At 45.3% G+C, this 12678-nt stretch overlaps 1 long non-coding RNA gene across 1 annotated transcript in view; it reads left to right on the plus strand.

The window, feature by feature from the left end:
• Window positions 1-4717: 4717 nt before the first annotated feature.
• Window positions 4718-12678, plus strand: part of LOC147659129 (uncharacterized) — a 76511-nt gene continuing 68550 nt past the window's right edge. Inside the window, exon 1 of the long non-coding RNA XR_015307312.1 lies at window positions 4718-4819. This is a non-coding gene — a long non-coding RNA (uncharacterized LOC147659129). The remainder of the gene's footprint in view (window positions 4820-12678) is intronic.

Consider the following 12678-nt stretch of genomic DNA (forward strand, 5'->3'; position numbering starts at 1 on the left):
AGGTAGAGTCAGATATTTTAATGACTGTCTTACCTTCCCATATTGCCAAATAAAGTTTGCAAAAATGGATTCTAGTGTTTTTAAAATTGATACGTCTGTTGCCACTGGGATTGACCGAAAAAAGTATAACATTTTAGGAAGCATTGTTATCTTTAAAACATTGCCCCAGCTGATAATAGATAAATGTAACCCATTTATTCCCTTCAGGTCCATAGATATTGTCTCTATCAAAGGATTACAATTAATCGTATCTATTGTGCCTGCCATTGGACTTATACGAATACCCAGATACACTGCAGTTTCTACTCGCCAAGTATCTTTAAAGGCAAGGTTATCTGTGCAAATTACTTGCATTTTCCCTTCATCCAGGGAATACCCTGAAGCTTGACCAAATACTTTGCAATGGCTACAGCTTCCCTGATTGCTTCTGCTGGGTTGGTGGTGACAATGGCGATATCATCAGCATATGATAGCACCTTTGTCTCAAACCCTTTTCAGATTATCGGCTTTATCCCCTGATTGTTCAAGATCTTCTCTATCAGAGGGTTTATATATAGAGCAAACAGAATGAGAGAACAGGGGCATTGCTGTCTAGTTCTCCTTGATATTATTATATTTTCCGATTCCTCCCCCATTAGATGTAGCTGTGCTCGTGGTTTGGAGTACATGGCCTGAATGGCAGTGATGATTCGGGGGCCAAAGCCTTTTAGATCTAGCATCCCCCACAAGAATCTCCAGCCACCTAATCAAATGCCTTCTTCACATCAAGGAGGATCATAGCCATCTGTCCCCCAATCTCAGCCTTGTATTTCCAACCTGATCGAAACAACACTGGCAAAAAAGGCAGGGCTCTGTACCTTGCGTACATCAATTTCCAAATTGCCTTTGACAGTGTGTCCCGCCAACGACTATGGACAAAACTGATACAATTGGGACATTGATAATACACCCTTAACAGCACTGATTGCTCTATACTCTGACACTTGGGTCAAGATTAGAGTTACTACAGCCTTGTCCACCACCAAAAAATTACAAACCAACAAAGGCTTAAAGCAAGGATGCTTATTAGCCCCAATGCTTTTTAATCTATACTTCGCCGATTTACCTGAATGGTTGGCTGATGCACGAGCGTATCCTCCCAAACTAGCTGAAACCAAAATTCAATTGCTCCATTATGCGGACGACACGATATTGCTCAATCAAACCTTGATTGGTCTACAGCGGCTGCTAACGGCACTGTCTTTATACTGCAGAGAGAACAATTTAAAAATAAACATGACAAAAACAAAGGCAATGATAATCTTGCGAAAAACAAAAAGGAAAGGTGCATGGGACATTGATGGTAAACCTATTGAGATAGTGACCACCTACAAGTACTTAGGAGTATGGATCGATCGTAAAGGACGACCCTCCGTTCACATCACTGCAATGCAAGGAACAGTTCAATCCTTGGAAGGCATTTTCTGTAGAGCAAGGAAAGCCATAAGTTCACCTTATCTCACTCCCTTAATCAGAAAAATGAGGGCAACATTTTTACCATCTGTAGCCCATGGTGCAATAGCCTTCAAAGACAAGATGACAACATGACTGGACAGAGCACAGTCGGCCTGTTTTCGTAAAGTCTTTTTTCTGCGGACCGCTACCTCTCATACGCAAATACGTAGGAAATTCAACCTTTCATCCCAAAAGTGGATCTCAAAGGCTAGATTTATAGTGTATTGTCTAAAAGTAAAACAAGCCTGGGACAAAACACTAAAGAACAAGCATTTGCAATGCAATAGGTCTCGCATTAGGAAAGTTTGAGCTATTGGTATTGTAAATGACAAATGTTTTATTTATGTGTTGGTTTTGAAAATAGCGAAATTAATAGCTTTGTCATTTACAATGCCAATATATATAACTTTCGCAAATGTGACACCTATAGCATTTGTACTGCAATATGTGTTGTATTTACGTTACTTAGATGTATTGATATTACAAATAACAATGGCTTTTATTTTTTTTAAATAATGAATACTTACATAAGTTATTGTAATTTATAATGGCAATAGCTTAAACTTTTGTGAATAACTTTTGTGAAAACTATGTTCAGTGTATTTTATTGTGACGAAAATCCAAGAACAGAAGTGAAATATTAACATCCTTTTGTGACATTTGTAGTAAAGCTTTTGAACCAGTTTTTGTTGAATGGTTGCACAGATTGATGCTATGGTGGCGCTGAGTGATATTGTGGTGATGATGAGTGATGCTGTGGCGTTCAGTGATGCTGTGGTAGTGCATAGTAATGTTGTGGTGCTCCCGAGTGATGCAGTGGTAGTGATGAGTGATGCTGTGGTGATGCGATAGATAGAGTGAGTGCGATAGAGTGAGTGAGATAGATAGAGTGAGTGGCGATAGATAGAGTGAGGAGCGATAGATAGATAGATAGAGTGAGGGGCGATAGATAGATAGATAGAGTGAGGGCGATAGATAGATAGTGTAATTATGTGGCGTGTAATTATGTGGCACTGAGTGGTATTTGGAGTGTATGTTGCGTTGAGCGCAGTGTAAATATGTAGCATATAATATTGTGGCACAAAGTGATATTTGGAGTGTATGTTGCATTGAGTGCAGTGTAATTATGTGGAGTGTAATTATGTGGCACTGAGTGGTATTTGGAGTCTATGTTGCATTGAGCGCAGTGTAATTATGTGGCGTGTAATTATGTGGCATTTGGAGTGTATGTTGCATTCAGTGCAGTGTAATTATGTGGCATGTAAATATGTGGCACTGAGTGGTATTTGGAGTGTATGTTGCATTGAGTGCAGTGTAATTATGTGGCGTGTAATTATGTGGCACTGAGTGGTATTAGGAGTGTATGTTGCATTGAGTGCAGTGTCATTATGTGGTGTGTAATGTGGCACTGAGTGGTATTTGGAGAGTATGTTGCGTTGAGAGGATGTGAATATATAGCATATAATTATGTGGCACTGAGTGGTATTTGGAGTGTATGTTGCATTCAGTGGCATGTAATTATGTGGCACTGAGTGGTATTTGGAGTGTATGTTGCATTGAGTGCAGTGTAATTATGTGGCATGTAACTATGCGGCACTGAGTGGTATTTGGAGTGTATGTTGCATTGAGTGCAGTGTAGTTATGTGGCGTGTAACTATGTGGCACTGAGTGGTATTTAGAGTGTATGTTGCATTGAGTGCAGTGTAATTATGTGGTGTGTAATTATGTGGCACTGAGTGGTATTTGGAGTGTATGTTGCATTGAGTGTAGTGCAATTATGTGGCGTGTAATTATGTGGCACTGAGTGGTATTTGTAGTGTACGTTGCATTTAGTGCAGTGTAATTATGTGGCATGTAATTAGGTGGCACTGAGTGGTGTTTGGAGTGTATGTTGCGTTGATTGCAGTGTAATTATGTGGCACAGAGTGGTATTGTCTGGAGTGTATAGTGTATTCAGTTGAGAGTAATTATGTGGCGTGTAATTATGTGGCACTGAGTGGTATTTGGAGTGAATCTTGCATTGCGTGCAGTGTAATTATGTGGCGTGTAACTATGTGGCACTGAGTGGTATTTGGAGTGTATGTTGCATTGAGTGCAGTGTAATTATGTGGCGTGTAACTATGTGGCACTGAGTGGTATTTGGAGTGTATGTTGCATTGAGTGCAGTGTAATTATGTGGCGTGTATTATTTGTGGCACTCAGTGGTATTGTTTGGAGTGTATGTTGCATTGTAATTATGTAGCATATAATTATGTGGCACTGAGTGGTATTGTGTGGAATGTGTGTTGCATTCGGTGGAGTAATTATGTGGTGTGTAATTATGTGGCACTGAGTGGTATTTGGAGTGTATGTTGCGTTAAGCGCAGTGTAATTATGTAGCATATAATTATGTGGCACTGAGTGGTATTGTGTGGAGTGTATGTTGTATTCAGTAGAGTGTAATTGTGTGGCATGTAATTATGTGGCCCTGAGTGGTATTGATTGGAGTGTATGTTGCAATGAGTGCAGTGTAATTATGTAGCATATTATTATGTGGCACTGAGTGTGTGAGGGTGCAGAGTGTGTGGCCTAAAGTAGTGTGAGGGCGCCATGTGTGGCCTAAAGTAGTGTGAGGGCGCAGAGTGTGTGGCCTAAAGTAATGTGAGGGAGCAGAGTGTGTGGCCTAAAGTAGTGTGAGACCTCAGAGTGTGAGTGCGCAGAGCGTACGTGGCCCAAAGTAGTGTGAGTGCGCAGTGTGTGAGTGTGCAGTGTGTGAGTACGCACATTTCAACATGAATGGACAGCACGGTGTATTATTTTCTTAGTGGTGAGGTAGAGTGAATGTGCTCATTTCTAGGAATAACGCCGAGGGTATTTTGAGTTTCTGTTCCTGTGAGTGCGGTGTTGGTGCGTCACTGCAACAATGACCGCTGCTGATGGGGGTCTACATTTCAACATCCAGTGCTATGAATGGACAGCACCCCAGTGTATTATTTTCTTAGAGGTGAGGTAGAGTGTGTGTGTGCTCGTTTCTAGGTATAACGCCAAGGGTATTTCGAGTTTCTGTTCCTGTGAGTGCGGTGTTGGTGTGTCACTGCAACAATGACCGCTGCTGATGTGGAATAGCCATTTAAACACTCGACCTTTGGAGTGTTTGCTTTTCTCCGTGAATGTTCCCATGTATGCGATCCAGTTGTGTGTGTGTGCGCGCAAATAATTTGTAGTACTCCGGTGTGGACACCTTAGCCTGCAGCCGTGCGTGAGGGAGTCACTGCCTGGCATCTGGAGGGGGATTTGTCTGCTTAGGAAGTGAGTGCCTCCTCGCACGCCCATATATCCACAGGAAGTGAGTACGATGTGATAGTTTGTCTTTAAACACCTTCGCTTGCAATGGATGTGTTCAGTTGTGACTCCAGTTTCGGATTTGTATTCGTTTTCTCTGTTGTTCAAGCCTCTGTTATTGAGAGCGGAGCAACATTTGTGCAGTGCGTGTTATCATACATCATCTACTTAAATGGGTGTAAACCTACCTGGAAAGCAGGCTTTGGAGCACAGCACGTGATAGAAAGGTTCACAGAGGATCACGTGAAGAGATCGCTGGAAGCTGCAGAAGGTCGGGAAAAAAATGATCTATCAAAAACGCAGCAAATTAGAGTAGGAGCACTTTTTCACTTACTAACAATTCACCTTAGCGTATATGAATACGTATCCGTACTGTAAGCGGCTTTTTAAAGGGGAGCCATCCCGAAAACAAGGGTGTAAACCAACCAGGAAAGCAGGCTTTGGAGCACAGCACGCGATAGAAAGGTTCACAGAGGATCACGTGAAGAGATTGCTGGAAGCTGCAGAAGGTCGGGAAAAAATTATCTATCGAAAACGCAGCAAATTAGAGTAGGATAGCTTTTTCACTTACTAACAATTCACCTTAGCGTATATGAATACGTATCGATACTGTAAGTGGCTTTTCAAAGGGGAGCCATCCCGAAAATAAGGGTGTAAACCAATCAGGAAAGCAGGCTTTGGAGCACAGCACGCGATAGAAAGGTTTGTATTCATTTTCTCTGTTATTCAAGCCTCTGTTATTGAGAGCGGAGCAACATTTGTGCAGTGCGTGATATCATACAGCATCTACTTAAATGGGTGTAAACCTACCTGGAAAGCAGGCTTTGGAGCACAGCACGCGATAGAAAGGTTCACAGAGGATCACGTGAAGAGATCGCTGGAAGCTGCAGAAGGTCGGGGAAAAAATGATCTATCAAAAACGCAGCAAATTAGAGTAGGAGCACTTTTTCACTTACTAACAATTCACCTTAGCGTATATGAATACGTATCCGTACTGTAAGCAGCTTTTTAAAGGGGAGCCATCCCAAAGACAAGGGTGTAAACCAACCAGGAAAGCAGGCTTTGGAGCACAGCACGTGATAGTAAGGTTCACAGAGTATCACGTGAAGAGATCGCTGGAAGCTGCAGAAGGTCAGGAAAAAATGATCTATCAAAAATGCAGCAAATTAGAGTAGGAGAGCTTTTTCACTTACTAACAATTCACCTTAGCGTATATGAATACGTATCGATACTGTAAGAGGCTTTTGAAAGGGGAGCCATCCCGAAATCAAGCGATGTGCACTCTGTGCTGGGGGAGGGACATTAAAGGAAGGGGGCGGTGAGGAGACTGTGAAACTTGCGGCGGAGATAAAAGGAAGGGTGGGAGGGACATTGGTGAGCGAGGGGTGAGGGGGTGTACAGCCTGGTGAGCTGAAGTGCCGGCAGAGGTGGAGCATGGCGCGCGCACGAGCGCGTGGTTGTGCTCACATGCACTGTGTCCTATCCGCAGTTTTGTCAGACTTTTTAGGTCGCCTACTATAATCTCACCAACAAGCATTGCTAAAGTTTGAGCTATTGGTCTTGTAAATGACACATTTTTTATTTATGTGTTGGTTTGTAGGATTTGTAATGCAACATGTTTTGTATTTACGTGACTTAGATGTATTGATATTACAAATAACAATGTCTTTTAATTTTTTTAAATAATTAATACTTAAATAAAAGTTATTGTAATTTATAATGGCATTAGCTTAAACTTTTGTAAATAACTTTTGTGAAGATTATGTTCAGTGTATTTTATTGTGACGAAAATCCAAGAACAGAAGTGAAATATTAACATGTTTTTGAGACATTTGTAATAAAGCTTGAAACTTTGAGACAATATATTTGAACCAGTTGTTGTTGAATGGTTGCACAGATTGATACTGTGGTGGCGAAGAGTGATGTGGTGGTGACGAGTGATGCTGTGGTGTTCAGTGATGCTGTGGTAGCGCATAGTGATGTTGTGGTGCCCCTGAGTGATGCTGTTGTGACCCTGAGTGATGCTGTGGTGGTGCGATAGATAGATAGAGTGAGAGCGATAGATAGCTAAAGGGAGGGCCAAAGATAGATAGAGTGATGGCGATAAATAGATAGAGTGAGGGCGATAGATAGAGTGAGGGCAATAGATAGATAGAGTGAGGGCGATAGATAGATAGAGTGAGGGTGACAGATAGATAGAGTGAGGGCGATAGATTTGTGTGTGTGTGTGGTTGTGTGTGTGTGTGTGGTTGTGTGTGTGTGGTGTGTGTGTGTGTGGTTGTGTGTGTGATTGTGTGTGGTTGTATCTGTGTGTGGTTGTGTGTGTGGTTGTGTGTGGTTGGGTGTGGTTGTGTGTGTATGGTTGTGTGTGTGTGTGGTTGTATGTGTGGCTGTGTGTGTGGTTGTGGTTGTGTGTGTGGTTGGGTGTGGTTGGGTGTGTGGTTGGGTGTGTGGTTGTGGGTGTGTGTGTGGTTGTGTGTGTGGTTGTGTGTATGTTGTGTTTGTGGTTGTGTGTGTGGTTAGGTGTATGGTTGTGTGGTTGTGTGTGTGGTTGTATGTGTGGGTGTGTGTTTGTGGTTGTGTGTGTGGTTGTGTGTGTAGTTGTGTGTGTGAGGTGATGTGTGGGGTTGTGTGTGTGGTTGCGTGTGTGGTTGTGTGATTGTGTGTGTGTGGTTGTGTGTGTGTGTGGTTGTGTGTGTGGTTGTGTGTGTTTGTGTGGTTGTGTGTGTGGTTGTGTGTGTTTGTGTGGTTGTTTGTGTGTGGTTGTATGTGTGTGTGTGCGTGGATGTATGTGTGTGTGCAGTTAGAGAAGGATGTATGTGGAAGAGAGCAGCAGATTAGCGCAGGAGAAGAGAACAGGGAGTTAAAGAAGGAAGCGGGTGGAAGAGAGCAGCAGATCAGCACAGGAGAAGAGAACCGGGAGTTAAAGAAGGAGGTGGGGTGGAAGAGAGCAGCAGATCAGCACAGGAGAAGAGAACAGGGAGTTAAAGAAGGAGGTGGGTGGAAGAGAGCAGCAGATCAGCACAGGAGAAAAGAACAGGGAGATAAGGAAGGAAGTGGGTGCAAGAGAACACCATATTAGCACAGGAGAAGAGAACAGGGAGTTAGAGAAGGAGGCAGGGTGAAAGAGAACAGCAGATCATCACAGGAGAAGAGAAGTGAACAGGGAGTTAAAAAAGGAGTTGGGGTGGACGAGAGCAGCAGAACAGCACAAGAGAAGATAACAGCAAGTTAAAGAAGGAGGCGGTTGGAAGAGAACAGCAGTTCAGCACAGGAGAAGAGAAGAGACCAGGGAGTTAAAGAAGGAGGTGGCGTGGATGAGAGCAGCAGATCAGCACAGGAGAAAAGACCAGGGAGTTAAAGAAGGAGGCGGGTGGAAGAGAGCAGCAGATTAGCACAGGAGAAGAGAACAGGGAGTTAAAGAAGGAGGCGGTGGAAGAGAGCAGCAGATCAGCACAGGAGAAGAAAAGAGAACAGGGAGGTAGAGAAGAAGGCGGGTGGAAGGGAGAAGCAGATCAGCTCGGGAGAAGAGAAGAGAACAGGGAGTTGGAGAAGGAGGTGGGTGGAAGAGAGCAGCATGACAGCACAGCAGAAGAGAACATGGAGTTAAAGAAGGAGGTGGGTGGAAGAGAGCAGCAGATCAGCACAGGAAAAGAGAACAGGGAGTTAAAGAAGGAGGTGGGGTGGAAGAGAGTAGCAGATCAGCACAGGAGAAGAGAACAGGGAGTTAGAGAAAGAGGCGGGTGGGAGAGAACAGCAGATTAGCACAGGAGAAGAAAACAGGGAGTTAAAGAAGGAGGTGGGGTGGAAGAGAGCAGCAGAGCAGCACAGGAGAAGAGAAGAGAACAGGGAGTTGGAGAAGGAGGCAGAGTGGAAGAGAGCAGCAGATCAGCACGGGCGAAGAGAAGAGAAAATGGAGTTAGAGAAGGAGGTGGGTGGAAGAGAGGAGCAGATCAGCACAGCAGAAGAGAACGGGAGTTAAAGAAGGAGGTGGGGTGGAAGAGAGCAGCAGATTAGCACAGGAGAAGAGAACAGGGAGTTAGAGAAGGAGGTGAGGTGGAAGAGAGCAGCAGATCAGCAGAAGAGAACAGGGAGTTAAAGAAGGAGGTATGGTGAAAGAGAGCAGCAATAAGCAGAGGGAAAAAATAAGAGAACAGGGAGTTAGAGAAGGAAGTGGGTGGAAGAGAGCAGCAGATCAGCACAGCAGAAGAGAACAGGGAGTTAAAGAAGGAGGTGGGGTTGAAGAGAGCAGCAGAACAGCGCGGGAGAAGAAAACAGAGTGGTGGAAAAGAAGGCGGGTTGAAGAGATTAGCAGATCAGCTCTGGAGAACAGAAGCAAACAGGGAGTTAGAGAAGGAGGTGGGTGGAGGAGAGCAGCATAACAGCACAGCAGAAGAGAACATGGAGTTAAAGAAGGAGGCGGTGGTAGAGAGCAGCAGATCAGCACAGGAGAAGACAACGGGGAGTTAGAGAAAGAGGCGAGTGGAAGAGAACAGCAGATTAGCGCAGGAGAAGAAAACAGGGAGTTAAAGAAGGAGGCGGGTTGGAAGAGAGCAGCAGATTAGCACAGGAGAAGAGAAGAGAACAGGGAGTTAGAGAAGGAGGCAGGGTGGAAGAGAGCAGCAAATCAGCACGGGAGAAGAGAAGAGAACAGGGAGTTAGAGAAGGAGGTGTGTGGAAGAGAGGGAGGGCGATAGATAGAGGGAGGGAGGGCGATAGATAGAGTGAGGGCGATAGAGGGAGGGCGATAGATAGATAGAGGGAGGGCGATAGATAGATAGAGGGAGGGGATGGATAGATAGTGGGAGGGCGATAGATATATAGAGGGAGGGCGATAGATAGAGTGAGGGAGGGCAATAGATAGATAGATAGATAGATAGAGTGAGGGAGGGCAATATATAGATAGATAGAGTGAGGGAGGGCGATAGATAGATAGATAGATAGATAGATAGATAGATAGATAAATAGATAGATAGATAGATAGATAGATAGATAGATAGATAGATAGATAGATAGATAGATAGATAGATAGATAGATAGATAGATAGATAGAGGGAGGGCGATAGAGAGATAGATAAAGTGAGTGAGGGAGGGCGATAGAGAGATAGATAGAGTGAGTGAGGGCGATAGAGATAGATAGATAGAGTGAGTGAGGGCAATAGAGTGAGTGAGGGCAATAGAGTGAGTGAGGGCTGTATAGAGTGAGTGAGGGCCATACAGTGAGTGAGGGTGAGAGGGAGTGTGAGGGTGAGTGAGGGTGTGTGAGGGTGAGAGGGTGTGTGAGGGTTAGATGGTGGGTGACGGTGAGAGGGTGGGTGAGGGTGAGGGGGGTGTGAGGGTGAGGGGGTGTGGGGGTGTGAGGGTGAGGGGGTGTGAGGGGGAGGGGGTGTGAGGGTGAGTGGGTGTGAGGGAGGGAGGGTGAGGGGATGTGAGGGTGAGGGGATGTGAGGGGGTGTGAGGGTGAGAGGGTGTGTGAGGGTGAGAGGGTGTGTGAGGGTGAGGGGGTGAGTGAGGGTGATGGTGTGTGAGGGTGAGGGTGTGTGAGGGTGATGATGAGGAGGTGTGAGGGTGAGGGTTTGTGAGAGTAAGGGGGTGTGAGAGTAAGGGGGTGTGAGGGTGAGGAGGTGTGTGAGGGTGAGAGGGTGTGAGAGGGTTAGATGGTGGGTGATGGTGAGAGGGTGGGTGAGGGTGAGGGGGTGTGTGAGGGTGAGGGGGGTGTGAGGGTGAGGGGGTGTGAAGGTGAGGGGGAGGGGTGTGAGGGTGAGGGGGTGTGAGGGTGAGTGGGTGTGAGGGAGGGAGGGTGAGGGGATGTGAGGGTGAGGGGATGTGAGGGGGTGAGAGGGTGTGTGAGGGTGAGAGGGTGTATGAGGGTGAGGGGGTGAGTGAGGGTGATGGTGTGTGAGGGTGAGGGTGTGTGAGGGTGAGGATGAGGAGGTGTGAGGGTGAGGGTTTGTGAGAGTAAGGGGGTGTGAGGGTGAGGAGGTGTGTGGGGTGAGGGTGAGGGGGTATGAGGGTGAGGGTGTGTGGGGATGTGAGTGTGAGAGGGTGTAAGGGTGTGAGGGTGAGAATGTGAGGGTGAGTGAGGGTATGTGAGGGTGGGTGAGGGTGTGAGGGTGAGTGAGGGTGTGTGAGGGTGTGTGAGGGTGTGTGAGGGTTAGGAGGTGTGATGGTCTGAAGTAAATGGCGGGCAGACATCATAAGACAAAGAAAAGAGATTGCGCGGTGACTGAGTTGGTCAGTTTCAGAATCAGGAGGGGCAGAGTCAGCACAGTCTGCGAGGGATCAATGTGTCTAGAGGCAAAGCATAGCTAATGTAGCCTTGCAGCTAGCAAGTCGAGTGTTTTCTGCTGAGTGTCCCTAGAGAGATGGCAACACAGCAACAGCATTTGAGGAGCAAGGCTACTGTAAACAAGCACGGTAGGCTTTCACTTTCGTTCAGAAAAAAACCGAGAAAGGTGCAGAGAACGCCGAACAAAACACGGCTTCCCCGCGAAAAGGATGCAAAAAAAACAAGCTTTCGGCATTGCTGAGGCGGGGTTGGGGTGCAGGAGCGGCAGCCTTTGAAGTCTGATGCCGAGGCACAGACAAATGGTGGTATGCAATGTGCATGCGGGGGGTGGGCGGGGGAGCGGCAGCCTTTGAAGTCTGATGCCAAGGCACAGACAAATGGTGGTGTGTGATTTGGCTGGCGATGTGCTCACGCATCAGATCAAAGGAAGGGTGGGAGGGACATTGGCGAGGGAGGGGCGAGGGGGTGTGCAGCCTGGTGAGTTGAAGTGGCAGCAGAGGTGGAGCACGGCGCGCGCGCACAAGCGCATGGTTGTGCTCACATGCACTGTGTCCGATCGCAGTTTTGTCAGACTTTTTAGGTCCCCTACTATAATCTCGCCAACAAGCATTGCTAAAGCAATGCCTTAGGCTCGTCCTAAAAACATCTGTACAATGATAGACACCAGAGGGCCCAAATGGTGTCAATTTCTAGCTCATTGTGTCGAGGTATTGAAAGCAAAGACTATATGGTTTCCCATATCAGCGACCGCAAGTCTTTTAACAAAACAAGAAAAGTTACTGTCCGTAAACAGTGATATGAAAACATTGAAAAACTTCAGTCATGGAAGCTGGGCTTCAAAGCTCTATAACAGTGAGACCTTGCCACTCTCCCTGTCCTCCCCCTTAAAATCAATGATGAAGTGTCAATTAATGAAATTGCAGTTCGGATTGATCCCACTGGTGGCATACAAATATGGGCGTGGGTACAAAGAGCTTGCAGATACTAAGTGCCAAGCATGCGGAGCAGTAAAGGAATCCCAAACTCACATAATGTGCATTTGAGAGATACTAGGCTCTGAGAATATATTCACTTCCCCCACTTTGGCGTATATTAAATATCTTGACATGTCAAGCTGCCCTAGTCGAGTGCTTGAAAGGCGAATCAGTGCAGCTGGCGGCACGCTTTTTGAAATATCTCATGGCAGTAAAGGCAGTTTTGTATTCTGACCATTGCACAGAACTATACATTCATAATGCTGTGCCTAAGCATTTTTGAAGGCTTCATGTTTATAGTTGCTTAAGCGGTGTTTAAACGTTTTAATTTATTTTGAGCAAGCGACTGAAATAACATTTTACACTTTTTTATAATATTGGAACATATGCACTTAATACTGTTTTTATATATGGCCTCATTGCAATGATTTAACTTAATTGTGCAATAAAAAACTATCCTATCTATCTATCTATCTATCTATCTATCTATCTATCTATCTATCTATCTATCTATCTATCTATCTATCTATCTATCTATCTATCTATCTATCTATCTATCTATCTATCTATCTATCTATCTATCTATCTGTCTATAAATCT

This window comes from Lissotriton vulgaris, unplaced genomic scaffold (assembly GCF_964263255.1).
Source record: "Lissotriton vulgaris unplaced genomic scaffold, aLisVul1.2 SCAFFOLD_624, whole genome shotgun sequence".
Classification (NCBI taxonomy): Eukaryota; Metazoa; Chordata; class Amphibia; order Caudata; family Salamandridae; genus Lissotriton; species Lissotriton vulgaris.